We start from the raw sequence: 13,526 nt of genomic DNA, 5'->3' as shown, positions 1-13,526 counted from the left end.
GAAAGGTTGTATGATATATATTAAGATCAAATGTGATACCATCTTGTCATTTCAGTGTGGAACTGAGATGACTGATGAACTGGAAAATTAGCATGACATGATCAGAGAACATCCTCTATTTGCATTTTGTATATAAGAATTGTCTCTGAAGAAATTGTTCACATCAACAAGATATGTGCTTCTATGATGAAAATGAAGAGCATTTTTACAGTTAGATTTTATTCTTATTTTATTTTAAACTTGATATGGATGAATTAAGAACTGAAGAGCATTTTCACTTAAAATTCAACCACCACCACGCAAACTGAGCAAACGTGTTTGAGTGAATGGGTTTTTAGTTGGATTTTTTTGTTGGTCTTTTGTTTTTCTTTTTTTTTTAAATTCGTACTGTCCTCTGAACTTCCCAGGCTTAGAATTCCAAGCACAAAAATATCATAGGAAATAAATACTTCTTCCCCCACAACAAGGGAGCAGGAAGAACCTGCCCTTTCTTTCCACAAGATTTGAAACAATAACCTGGATAATTCTGCATAAGCCCATATATTTTTCATCTTCTGAAGAGCTGGACTTAAATATTTCAGTAATTATTATTATGCAAAAAATAGAATAATTGGGTGACATTTTTTGCAGGGTAACTGGAATTACTCCTAAACCTGGCTTGATTACACAGAGTAACAGACAGTGCTATAAAACACATTAAAATTCTAAGTCATGAATTTTTGTTCGACCAAAATAAAGTACAATAAGGGGAAAAAAAACCCAAACAGGGAAGGGAGAAAAAGCTTTTCAGCAAGCCAGATATTTTAGAAGTGATTTTAACTGTCTTTTAAATAACCAGAACTAATGGATATGGTATTAGATCCAACCATCACATATTAGCTTAGCTTTCCTCTGACACTGTGACTTAGGAAAGCCATCCTTTAGCTACAGGAAGTGTTACATCACACAATTGGGTTTTGGCTCTAGACACTGAAGAAGCTGATTCTGATCTCCCTAAATTGTAAGTACATTCACTGTTATAGCATTATTCCTAACTTACAGCAATGCAAAGCTGACTGGAATTAGAGTCATAATGTTTGAGTGTTTTACTGTTACCACTAAGGTATCTGTAACTACTATCATATAATACTGATTCTTTTCCACAGAGGGTGGTGTGCTGCAGTAAAAAAGGAATTTTATAGTTGCCTCTCGCTTGTGGAGGTATGATGTAGATGTACGTCTCCAAACACAGGACAATTCTGCAAAGCACTGCCATATAACTTTTCCATCACCTTAAAGAAACAAGCTCTGAGCAAAGCACTTTTGTTGTATTTGACTATTTCTACACTTTTGTAATAGTCATGGTTAAAAATTAATTAAAGCTTAGCAAACAAAGGTATCAGGGACATCGTGGACAAAGCTGTCATCCTTAAAGTGGTATTTAAGCCATCCTAGATGCAACTTGCGAATAAAATAAAGGGGAGAAAAATCAATGCATAAAATGGACTTCGAAACCTATATTCTGTATTCTCAGAAGCGGCTTAGGCACTTAGAAGGCAGAGTTCTGTTGATCTTCTAGGACACTTAAGCCTCAGGGTTAAAAACATAGCCCAGGTCAACCAGCATTTAACACTTAAAAAAGGTATTTGTTACTTTACAGAAACACAAATCCGTCTGTATTAGAATAAAATAGATTAACACATTAGCCAAATGGAGGGGGACTCGCTCTGCAGTTCCACTGATTCCAATTTAAAAAAAAATGAAATCCCACAACAGTGCAACTGTAATGTTGTAAAATCAGCATTGAGATAGTTACATAAAAGTGTAAGTCCAAACTAGCCAGCGAACCAACAAAACACAGCGATGCTGTGCCAAACAAGGATCCCTGAAGAACAAAGTCATCTATTTGGAAGACAGTATCAGAAGCAATGCAAACCTGCCCACAGCCTTGTTTCGGTTCAATCCAAGAGGGGTTAGTTTCCATGTATATTCAAGTCTTGACCTCTGTTGTAAGTGTCAAGAAAAGGGGCCGATGAGTTTCAGAGGTGGTAGTAAAGTCTGCAGTGTGCTCTCTGGCCACTGGAAATCTGACCAAGAGCAGGACTTCAGTTCATAGGGAGCAGCAACCAGTCCCTGATGGGAATGGCTTTCACTGCAAAGTCAGCTTGGATTGCAACCTGCATCCTCGTGCTGAAAGGTGTTTTTCAGTCTCGTCCTTTTGACTCAATCCCTCTGCTATCCTGTCCCTATAAAGTTTATTTCCTTCCCTTCTCTCATTCCTTCTCCCTTTCCTCAGTTCTTCTGTTCCCTTTCTTTTTAGCCTGGTGTGAAGGCAAGGTCTTGTGCAAGCCCGCTATAGAACAGAGGTTTTGGTCTCATTTAATGCAAGTTAGAAATGGGGGAGGTGTTTTTTTCCATCGTAGGCATCCAGCAATGAAGCTGTCTGCGCTGTAACTATTCTTGGTAGTAAGAATGCTCTTCTTCATTCAAGTCAGCACAGCCTTCTCTGGAGCCAAGAAGTATAAGGCCTTGTGGAAATAATAGAAGTCGACAGTTCCAGAGCTGATAAATGTCATTCCAAATTGCCCCTTCATTCACTTTCATTGTGTGTTCAGGCTAATGGTAAATTAATCGGAGGTCACAGAAGCTTGGTTCTCATAAAGGAGGATAAGTAAACAATTTTCAGCTATTATATGTATTTACAAAATGATATTACTTTACTGTTTGGTCTCCATGTATTTTTTACTTCTGTTATTTGAAAGAGCATTCTCAAATCCTCACTGGAAGTCAAATACATTAAAAATTCAGTCACACAGTTTAGAAATCCTACGTTGGATCAGGAATTGATTATGATTTAAGTCATTTCCTTTACCACAGTGGAACTACACTGATTTATTCCATGGGAGTCTAAAAAATATCTGGGAGACAGGTAATAATATACAATTGTGTTAAGTGTGAAGATGACTCTTAGGATCTTCACTCCTATACTCAGTGAGCCATTTTACTCTTTTTCCTATCTGCAGACATAAATTCAAAATTCTCTGCTCCTCCAGTTTAAATCAAGAACTCTACTGTCTCCATTATGGACTTGCGCCTGCATAACCATGAGAAGAATTAGGTGTGGGCCTACCATTATTTTTAACTATAAAATCTCCCAGCTAACATTCTGCCATGTTATAGATTGGCAGGCTTCACTCTCAGTTATGTCAAGGCTGTGTGGAAGTGCAGCATGACAGCTAGGGCAAATAAGAATAATAAAAAGAAAAAAAAATAGCTATCTTTCAACAGACAGGAGATTTGATTTTATATAGTGGGATCACAGAATCTAGAACTATTCCCTGCACTTAGTTTTTATTAGAGAAAGCTCAGTATTGATTGGTCCCTGCTTTTTTTTGACATGCAGTTATTCTAAGATGCCATTGATAAGGGTTTTCTTTTCAAGCCAGTATTTTTTAGAGTTAAACAAAGTCAAACATTTATTTATATATCACCCAAAACGATTAATGCTTAGACCAGAGGATGTTAAGACCCAAAAGGCTTGTAATAATATAAACACAGATGTGACGAAAGTAAAATGTGATCTTGATTAAGGGTTATGAAATGTTTCCTTTAAAGTAGCGCATTTGTCTAACAAAACAAAAACACACACACAAAAAATAAATGTAGAGAATAAAGCATAAGCGAAAACACACGACAGAGGGCTAATAAAATGAAGTACCCACAGCAAGAGCAAAGCACTGGTAAAGAGATTCCCATCCCCTGTATCACAGCAGTGTCAGAATAGTCGCTATTTTAGGGAGAGCTGGTGGTTTGCTTCCCAGGATTGGAAGACTGTCATTAACCAAAACTTCGGAGCTCAGGGAACTTTAAATCCTTGATTTGCTCTAGATTTTTTTCCCAGCTGATCTCTAGACGTACAAGGGAAGAAAGAAGAACCCTTCATTTACACCAGAATTTGGGGGGTAAACAAAACATTCAAGAGCTGTATTTTGTAGCTTCACTCAACCTGGATTCGTATAACTTTGAGCTTTCGTATTTAAGCGTCAGACACGGGAAATCTCCAAACGTAAGTGCCTGACAAGCAACATTTAAACAGAAATACTGCTGGTAAGTTGAGTGTGCATCACACTGCTTTTCTAAGGTCCTTTGAAAAGGTAAAATGCTAGGTAAACACTAAGTGCTTATTAATATGGGAGGAAAAAAATGAAAGAGAGAGAAAAGGAAAGGATTTGGTCACAGTCATACAGTAACGTAGCGGCAGCATTTCAGGCAGACCCAGGAACTCTGACTCACAGTCACCAATGTTGCAAATAGCTGGCTGAAACGGTGTCTTTTCTAATCTTTCAATCATGCTGTCTCTGTTTACTTCCTCCTAAGATAAAAGGTTAATTTATCTCTGTTGAGAATGGATATGGAAAAAGAAGGGAATAAAACCTGATTTTGAGAATCTCTCTAAACCATTTATTAAAAATGGCACTCTTTCAACACCAAGAGCTGAATAAAAGACTGATAGCCCAGATGAATGAACCAGTCGCAGAGAAAGAAAAAAAGGGTGGTGGTGGGGAAGAACCCAGACGATTCATTTGAATTTCATACTCTTCTCTTTCCACATATTTTAAAGATTAATATACTACTAAAATACAGTTACTGAATTATTGTAATGTCATTTAAATCCAAGTGCTGTATCCCACTGTGGCACACACTGAAGGTCCAGGTTGCACCGTTTATTACAAAATCATGAACTACTCTGTGTATCGCCTGACTGGCAATACAAATGTGCTTAAATGACCTGGCATAAGCACAGCCTAGCATGCTTTACTAAAGAGGCTTTTCATGACCTCTGGGAATGCATTCGCCACATCCTGCTGCCTATTTAAATGACCTTGACAGTACAAATTACAACCAAATGAGTTAGAAATAAGAAGCCGGAGAGGGGGTTTCTAAAAGAATGCCTCTGCCACCTCATCAGAAACAAAGCCTCATTCCCCCACCCTGGTTCTGTTTAGTGGAGATCTTCATTTCAACAGAAATGCAATATGGAGCACTTACTGGCATGTCTGGGGCAGAAGACAATGATGCTATTGTTGTCCACTGAACAATGCTGCCAGTCAGTGGCTTAGCCAGTCAGTCTCTTACTCATCCAGAAACGTCTAACCAAAATATATCAGAAACCGAGGTGCAACTGCATATACGCAAAGAAAATCCTTTGACATCACTGTCCCTCAAGCCTACAGTTGTCCACACACTCACGCAAAGATACTGGCAACTTCCTTCACATCCCCTCCCCTTCCTCTGAAGCCCCTCATGGTGAAATTATCAGTAGTGATAATAAGAAGCCAAGAGGTAAAGGCAGTTGTGAAACATGTTGTATAAATGAATCATGCTGCTGATATTATCCTCACTGATGAAATAATTGTATTAAATTAAGCAGGGATGCTCACATGACAGGATGGGAGAATTAGATAATGCTCATCTGCAGCTGTACCTCCTCCTGCCACATTCTCAAGTTTTGATTAAGAATAATGTGTCCCTTCCTGCAAAGGTGGAAATTTCTCTAACTACATAGAAAAAGAGATGGAGACATATAAACAGGAATCTTGGTTATGATATGATAGCAAACACAACAGAATTATTCTTCAGGTTCAGAGAAGTCAGTTTATCCTACTCTTGCCCACAAGTTTCAGTGCCAAAAGCAGAAGGCACAACTAGACTCTTGTCAGAAAGGAAAAGAAAAGGCACCAAAGACAAGGCAGAGGGCAAACATTAGGAAGAACTGTCTTCTTTCTTTCTGATCCTGCAAAGTGCACAGATTTTCCTTCTGCGATAGATAACTGCAGAAACATCTCAGCCTGGATTTCTATCTGTACCCAGAGCAGATTTTTTTATGGTGTTGCTTTGCTGAGTATCTTTTCCTGAATGCATTGCTCTCAGAAGGTAGATACTTTCTGGACTCGGTGCGTGTTACACAACCGAAGTTAGTACTTCCAGTCTTTACTGATAGTGCCCGAATATTCTTATTCGTGGGACTCAAAACAAAGGAGGGAACTGAGCTGCCTTGTATTTGTGACAAATACTCTTTTTGTTCTCTCATCTGCTTCTTTCAGGGGACTACTCAAGGAATAAATTACTCCCAAAAGTTGATTTATACACTGGGAGTATTCTTGCACAGTCTTCATTCCTGTTCATGAGGAAAAGTGGTGCATGAACACACCAACTTAATCCGTTTTGTAGTACCAGGGATGACAGGATTTTTTTCTCAGTCCTTTTTTACAATGCTAGGGCCTCTCGGTGAGGATATTCTCTGGGGACTTTGTCCTCTCAGAAAGATCCCTAACATCTTCCTCTTTTATTTTTCTTCACAGGAAGCCTAGCTGCCCAGAAAGAAGTCTGCAGTTACAAAGACTAATTTGCTGCCCTGAAAACCCCAAGCTTTGATTTTTGTCTAGTCCACGCATTGTCACAGTAAAATAAGAGAGCTGCTGGGTGGTTTTCCCTTTGTATTTTGCACTGTTGTTTCCCGAAGTTGTAAGCAGGATTCACAAACAGATCTAGGAAGATAGGAAGAACAAAAGAGGAACATGCAAAATGACCTGTCTGTATACACGGAAGGCCCAAGGAGCTGGATGTCCTCCCCTCCTCCCTACAACCTCTTCATCGGATGCACAGTGCTTACTCTGTAGTAGCGCTATATTCTATGAGCCACAGAATACAGATGCTGAAACAACAGAGGACCGAATGCCAAACAAGTCTAGGATCATTTTAGTCCTCCAGCTAGCTCAGACATGGAAGAGTGTGGGCTGTTTCAGCTGCAAAGCAGCCTAAAAGCGGTGTCTGTGGAGAGAGCTACGTAACTCCTCTTCAGAGTCTACATCCAACAACGACCTGGGGCACAGGCCTTAATTTTGTGTAGCAACTGGTCAGAAGTCTGCACACAGAACCCTAAAAGCAACTCTTTAAAACTCTTCAGGAAAGCCAAATGCTGCCCTGGGCCCTTTGGGGTCTCGTGGAGCTCAAGGCAGGCTGTTTGGCCAACAGGCCTCACCAGGGCATGCAGCTGAGCAAAATGAGCGGACTGGTATGACTTTACCCAAAATTCATTCATTTCATTTCTCAAATCCTCAGAGAAGCATCCTCCAAACCGTACTTGCAGCTCCTGGCTGGCTTCGGTCTGCCAAAACGCCCACCATCCTTGTGAAGTCTCCTGGTAACCTCCAGAGACAAACAGCACTATGTGTTTGGGGAAAGCGTCTGGTATGAGATTTCTAGGCTATTTTTGCTTGTTACATGAGTTTTCAGTCACATCAACCTCTAGGGAAACCTGACAACTTACGGATGCTTATCCCAACTCAGATCCAAACTTCAAACATTCATTTTCATCCATACAAAAGTAACTGACTTACTCCTATTGCCGTTATTCTGCTGTTTGGGCATTTGCTCTTCTGTTAGACTGAAACAAGCAGAAGCGAGAGTTGCTCACCACACTGCTTAGGACCCAGTACGTGGATTTTCAGTACAGCATGAAACAAAATTGCAGGAACAAAGAGAGTTTAATCTTTGCTTGCACCTCAAAATGAAAACGTTCCTTCTCACTCTGCATCTCTGAGTGAGTGAAAACCTAACTCAATAGCCTCATTTACAAAAATATGTTCAGCGAAGCTTTTTCTGAGCAAATCCTCCCAGGTTTGGCCGGAAATTAGAAGGATCCATGTTGAGTAAAGATATAACATGAGCTAGCGTAGAAAGACTGGCCACTTGGGATTCTGCTGGTCCATACTTTGTGCCAAACTTGGGTCCTGTTAGCTTTTTGATTCTAGTAATTATTGTTCAGCTGTATTTCTCACATCACTGCTGTACCGATTTATTTGGTATAATGCTATTAATTAAGCGCTTCTCTAAGAAGGCTCAAGTCAGCTGCTAAGCAGGAACAGTGACTTAAGCACAGGTCAGCAGGGATTGACGCAGATACTGCAAATCTTCAGGGGAAGACAACAACTGATTTTTCATGCTTTTAACCATGCAAACCACTTCACAAGAGGTAAAAATCATTAGAGAGGATCACAAAATTGTGGAGGACAGGAGGGGAAAGGATTCTTCCTAGAAAGAATGCTTCTTCCAAACTGCCCACACTGAAATACATGGCAAGTAGTAAAGTGCAAGAGGGAAACAAATAACTTCTCCAGTGTACCATAAGAATATGAATTAATTAAAGCTCATAATTACTCTGACAGCTTTTGCCTTATTTTACAAACAGGAAGAATAAGGCACAAAGTGGCTAAACTATTTGCCTCGTCTCACGCAGTGAGTAAACAGCTGAAGCATAAGGGAGAGCAGAGCAACTGCCACTCTTATTCAGACCAATGTTACCAATGTTTTGGGGTTCTTTTGATACTGTACCGAACCTCCCAAAATGTCTACCTGCTTCAAAAGAAGTTGCAAGCAGAAGTAGATAGCTGTCAATTTGATCTGTAGCATGTATTCCTGAACTAGTGCTGGGTAGAAACCGGAGCGGCTCGTACCCTGAAACATGATGCCTTGTAGCTTGGGTCTTGGTTAGATTTATTTTTTTTTTTTAAATCCTTGCTGGATAATTCTGTCCCAATGAAACTCAGAAGTCTAAACATGTGGTGTCATGCCCTTAATAACGTGCTCTACCACCCATAACAAGGCTGTTTAAAAAATGGACATAGACATTAGGCTGGATTTGGTTTGCTGCCTAAACTGAACTTGGAGTCACCACCTTCCAACGAATAATCCCCAGTAAATGTTAAGCAGAACGAACAGCAATGAAAACAACAAACCCTGAAAGGACGGGGAAGGACTGGGAAGGAAATAAAACAAGGACCTGCAAAGCCAAACAGCATTACAAACTGGTACATTTTAAATGAACAACAAGAAAACAGAAGCCACACTGATCAAAGCCTCCCACCTCCTCTCTGTGGTGGATGACACCTTCGCTGGGAGCACACCACCACCTCTAACCCCACACCTGCAAAAGGAATTAATTTCAAAAAGAATACAGACCAAAGCGTACCATATCAAAACAAATTAGCAACAGACCCCTCCTCCTGCTGTGGTCAGGCAGGAAAAGCAAAGATGCTGCACGGATTCTAAGATTCAGGAGGGAAAAAAGACAAAACAAAACCAAAAAACCCCAGCTGCTGAAAACTTTAGAAGAAACAAGTCAAAAGACCTTGAAAGAAAAGAGATTTCAAACAGCTTGGACAACTGGCAGTGGGCTAAGAAATTCCTTTTCAAAAACCACCTGTGCTTTCTCTGACTTTGGATCTCCCTATGTAGTCTAGGTAGATTTTTCACAAAGAGAGGCAGCAGTGTATGCAGCTCTACAAGTAAGTAGTGCAAAGATAACATGCACTGTTTTTATTTATAGATACATACAACTGTAAGAAAAATGTCAAAACATGTTTTGCAACTGTAGATGTGACCTGCTTGACAATTTGTTTTTCCAACTAATAGCTTTTCAAAGGGAAACTATCAATACAAAACTCAACCGTCTTTAATGCTTGCGTGCTATTAACAACATCCCAGATCACTAAAATCAAAATGATTTTACAACTCTGTCTTGCTGGGTATTTTTTCATTTCACCTCCTTTTAGCAGTAAGATGAAATCTAACCAGCAGTTCCAGAATCTATAGGGAGTTTAACATACTGTAGGGAATGTTCAAAGCAAACACGTGCTCCATCGTTGAGTACTGCACACATAGAAAAAGAATTTTTTTAATATTTATACCTCACTTGTAATTAATACACGTGGGGTTAACTACTTAAAAGTACACCTGTTGGGAAGGGTCGTTCGTCTTCCCATGCCACGGTCATGCCTTTACTTATTGCCGATTCCTTAGGTCATGCCAAAGAGACTCGGGTTCAGTTCCTGACTTTCCAACAAACTTTCTCTGTGAACTTGAATGAGTGACTCATTATCTAATCTTCTTCTGCACACGGTCACTGACATCTTTGCGAAGTTATGGTAAAATATTACCAAATATAAATTTTAGTGTTTTGCACAAGTGCAAATGGCTACAGAAAGTCAAGGGCCACCTCTTTTGTCTCAATTCTCTACTTACAAAATTGGAGAAAATACACACTTTAATCTATGAGAAGGGCTTCTTCTATGCAAAGTGGGCATACATCATATATGTGTTTATCTAACTGCATGGGGACACCACCATTTACAACCCTTTAAGTTTAATAAGTAATATTGATATGATATAATTATCCTAATGAACATATGAATCAACGGTAATAATCATAATTAAAATTGAAATATATTGTAGTTCCTTTTTTTCATTTGCTGCTCTCACTACTGAATGCAGATTACAAGCAGATCAGCGTTGAAGAAGTATTCAGCCCCCCTTGGTGAATAGACTTCAGAGCCTATTCCTGATTCACACCAGCAAAAATGAAATCACCATCAGGACCGGTATCAGGGCCAAATTGCTGGCAGGCACAATGAACCACTAATTGCTGGATTCATTAGTAAGACTCATAGTTTGTCCCCATGAGATGCTGAACACTTGCAGCTCCTTTTAAAACCTAGCATCTTAGAAATTAAAATTAACAACTGCAAACTAGTATTTCTGTTATACTGTAGGAACTCAGCATGAATTTGAAGTCAGATCACAAGAATGCCAAAAATCTATTATGTAAAATTAGGCAGATTTTAATCTACCATTTTCCTGTTAATTCTGGAGAACATGCATGCATCCATACACAATAGATATTCCATGCTGTTCCTCAAGCCTAAACAATTGGTTAAAATAGTTTTTGTAAAGCTGAAAGAAGACAACTGCCTTAAAAATACCTTTCAAATAGCCCCAGCATCACACTGTTAAGATTGGCCTATTCTTTTCAGACGTAAAACAAATGTCTATTTAAGAACACATCCAAATGCATTTCCATCACTCAGCCAGAACACATTCACCTCCCAGAAGCTAACACTGCAAGAGATGGAAAGAGAGAGGGAGAGAGGGAGGAGACCTTTAGTCCACCTACTGGCTTCACTAAAGGCAATGAATCCAGCCCTAGCTCATTTCAAGTAGGTTCAATTGTGTCAAAGGTTACCCACAAGCTATTTCTTGATGATTTATAGCTGATGTCTACAGATCTCCTTTTATTTTAATGATGACTTCAATACAGACGTTAAGACATTCTTTGTCTTCACGGAAGTAGACGAGAGGGAAGCTGACATCTTAAAAAAAATTCCAGGAGGCTGAATCGCTGTTTCTGAACAGGGCCAGCTCTGGGCAGTTTTTATATCTTATCCAGAAGAAAAAAAGGGAGAAAAATAAAAGCCCGCTTCATCCTTTTCTCCCATACTAAAGCTGCTATGTTTTTGTGACTTATTCTGGGCACAAATCCTAGAGCACTGACTCAATGTGTATGTCACCAGTTAATTACGATCAAGACAAGACACTACGATACTTGGTAAGCATAAGATAATTTTATCGCTTCACCAATAATAACATGTATTTATATAGCATTATTTTCCTCTGTTTGAGCCCAGAGCAATTTACAAAGTGAGTCCCAAATGATACTATCATGGGAATCCTTCCACCCAGCACTGAACTGTAATCGTTTGGGGGCTGAGGAACAACAGTGCAAGAAAAGCAGTAGCAAGACATACTGCATCCACTTGAAATTTAAGATGTCGTACCAGTAAAACCCCCGAGAGTTGTCCAAATGTGAGATTATTTTTAGCCTCAGAATTAGTCTGGGTCTGTGTATGTGTGCGAGTTGGGAATGTGAGGTCTGTGTGCATGTATGCATATTTGGCAATCTTCATCTCTATAGACATCTCGAGCGCACTGGCCGATCTCCATCAGGTTTGATGAGGTCCTCAAAGGTCCCACATCATTTGCATAGAGGGACAGTGGGGTAGGGTAGGGGGATGCTCTAAGCCTCTCCCCTCAAGAGAAGACTCCAGTGCTTACCCACACTTTAACAGGCACCAGGGGATCCCCTGGAGACAGGTATTCTACCTCTCCAGCCAGAGTCCGAATATTGCAAGACTTCACAAATGAAACCAGGCGTCACCGCTCCTGACACTCTGGGAGCATCTTGCTCATTTTAAAATGAAGGCAGAAGAGAAAATACCTATTCAGTTTGTTCTGCTCTGCAGGCCTCTGAATACCTGTGCAATTTTCTCACTTAGGCTAGCCAAAATGATGGGGCTGTTGTCTTCCTCACGCAGTAGCCCTAGTGAACTTTAGTTGTTTGGTAAAGTAGTGAATCTCCCGGATATTACACCACCACATCAGTCTGCCTATGAGCTGCAGTTCACTAGGAGGACTCATTTTGTGTAGAGAAATTTATATTTCTAAGGCTGTGATATTAAGAACTGTAAATCCAGACATGAAATGTAGTGGGCAAACAGTCACGGACACCATTTTAACTTCTGATATCATGAACGAAACGCTACTTGACATGCAATTCCTAGCCAAATGTATGTGTTGAATTTCCCTAACCCCAAATTACACAGAAAGTCGAAAGCACAGGCTATCCGCACATTTATGACAAATAATAAGCAAACAGAGATTAATTAATTCATCCCAGAGTTTTAATTGCGGACTCTGTTTTCAGTGGACATCAGAAACTAGGACAGGAGTACCCAGAAAGGGAAAGAAGGTAATTTCAGAGAAGACTAAGAATACTGGAAACTGGCACAAAAGGGGGTCATTCTGATCCACAAGCAAAGCAGAAAAAACAACAGAGTTTATACTAGAAGGACTCAAGATTTACTGAGGCAACCAACAGCTAAATTCAAAATACATTAACTTACAGCTGTAACCTGAAGTCTATACAGCTCTTAGCATGGCTAAAGATAAAAATAATCACTGACCTGGAATGACTGCAGCCCTGAAAGAGCTACCTTTGGAAAGAAGGAAATTCATAAGAACCCAACACAACAAAAATACTCTCCAGAATTGTTATGTACATATGTTCTCTTCCTAATTGTACACTGAATTAAAGCTGCTTTAGTATTTCTGTCACAACATTACTCCCTTTTCCGGTACACTGCTTCACAGTTTTCTCTGGAGCATTTTGGAGACAAATAAATGTACCCCTGAAATTCAACTTTAAGAAGCTTTTTGTGCCAATTTTCCCATGGATGTGTCATGTTGAGTTGTGTTTGACACTATGTAATTCCTGTTGTGTTCTGTTAGCTTGAAATCACGTAACACGATGTGGCTGATGCATGACGTGACATGTCACTGCCTGGCATGTCAGCTGAAAGCCTGTACAAACCCACGTGCTACATCTCCATACACACATAGCTCCTAGAAATGGCCCCTTATTTTAAATCTACTAGCAGGTGCTGGCACATCCACTCAAAAAAGTTTAAGAAAAACTAATAACTTATGAAATACTCAAAGTTATATTCTTTCTGTAACATCATGATTGGAAATTGAAAAGCCTTCTATCAGGTGTTGCCATAAGAGACAAGGGCTTCCCCTCCATGCACTCTGCGCGTCAAGATACTGAGCGATCTTTTATCAAAGACATTTTTCTTAATACTTTTTTTTTCCCA

General features: G+C 39.7%; 1 protein-coding gene across 3 annotated transcripts in view; it reads right to left on the bottom strand.

Moving 5' to 3' along the window:
- The window catches only part of SOX5 (SRY-box transcription factor 5), a 253,266-nt gene that overhangs the window by 31,938 nt on the left and 207,802 nt on the right, over nucleotides 1-13,526 (bottom strand). The gene's annotated exons all lie outside the window — the stretch shown is intronic.

This window comes from Gavia stellata, chromosome 4 (genome assembly GCF_030936135.1).
Source record: "Gavia stellata isolate bGavSte3 chromosome 4, bGavSte3.hap2, whole genome shotgun sequence".
NCBI classification, from domain to species: domain Eukaryota; kingdom Metazoa; phylum Chordata; class Aves; order Gaviiformes; family Gaviidae; genus Gavia; species Gavia stellata.
The sequence above is the reverse complement of the archived record's forward strand: the minus strand, read 5'-3'. Positions and strand labels throughout refer to the sequence as shown.